The sequence below is a fragment of the Echinops telfairi genome, unplaced genomic scaffold (genome assembly GCF_000313985.2).
Source record: "Echinops telfairi isolate 266 unplaced genomic scaffold, ASM31398v2 ScPeMD7_7;HRSCAF=31, whole genome shotgun sequence".
NCBI classification, from domain to species: Eukaryota; Metazoa; Chordata; class Mammalia; order Afrosoricida; family Tenrecidae; genus Echinops; species Echinops telfairi.
Genome location: NW_022103904.1, coordinates 17,274,393 through 17,275,494, shown reverse-complemented (window position 1 = coordinate 17,275,494; position 1,102 = coordinate 17,274,393). Strand labels below are relative to the sequence as shown.

The following is a 1,102-nucleotide window of genomic DNA, read 5'->3' as shown; positions in this document are numbered from 1 at the left end:
TCATGTGAGGAGTTTAAGGTTTATTACGCAAGTAGGCATTTATGAGGACCCCTGGTGTAGTGATTTGCAAACTGCCTGATCAGAGGATCCTTGAAGAAAAGATGAGGCTTTTGACTCCCATAAAACAGTTGCAATTTCTGAAACTCAGATGGCAGTGAGTTTTTTTGAGGCATGTATGAGCATTGAGTTGTCATTTATAATGTATATATCTTGTGATACTACTGTAGATACCATAGCAATGGAAGAGGCTACTGGCCAAAAAGGCCACCAAAGAGAAGAGGTGATGACATTAAAAAATATAAATAAAATTAACTTAGATTGTGGCTTACATTTCAGATAATCAACCATGCATTCCACAGCCTAAATTACTAATCAAATACCCCAAGGGGTACCCATTCAAAAGAATAATGCTGTGTTACTCTCCATTGAGCCAGATAATGGCCATTGGTTTTGCATACGTGGCCTTTGTCATGTTGAGAAATTTCCCTTTTCTTCTTTTTTTGTTGAGTTTTTTTAAATTCAGGAATGGGTGTTGATGTTATCAAATTCCTGTTCTATATTGGTTGATATGATCATATATTTCTTATGTTTTTGTCTATGTGCTTGAATACATTGGTTATTTTTCTAATGTTAAACTATCGTTGTATACCTGGTATGAATCCCATTGAACCATGGTGTATTATTTTTTTGATATGTTGTAAGATTCTATTGGTCAGTATTTTATTGAAGAATTTTGCACCTATATTTATGAGGGCTGTTAGTCTATAGTTTTATATCTTGGCTATGTCTTTGCCTGGTTTTGGTATCAGGACTGTGTACATTTCATAGAATGAGTTCCGGTGTTTGCTGTCTGTCCTTTTTCAGCTCTGGAATAATTTGTTTGTAGAATTGATGTCAACTTTTCTCCGAGTACGAGGTAGAATTCTCCTATGAACCCATCAAGTCTTGGATGTTTTCCTGTTGGAAGAATTTTAATGACTGATCTGTTTTTTTTCTTTTGTTATCCACCTGTTGAGGTGCTCTACATCAGTCTGTGTTAATATGAGTAGGTAATATATTTCTAGAAATATATCCATTTTATCTAGGTTTTGGAAATTGGTGG

General features: G+C 34.8%; 1 protein-coding gene across 1 annotated transcript in view; it reads left to right on the top strand.

Annotated features, from left to right (window-relative positions):
- ABCA13 (ATP binding cassette subfamily A member 13) overlaps positions 1-1,102 on the top strand; it is a 457,705-nt gene that overhangs the window by 197,382 nt on the left and 259,221 nt on the right. The window lies entirely within an intron of this gene.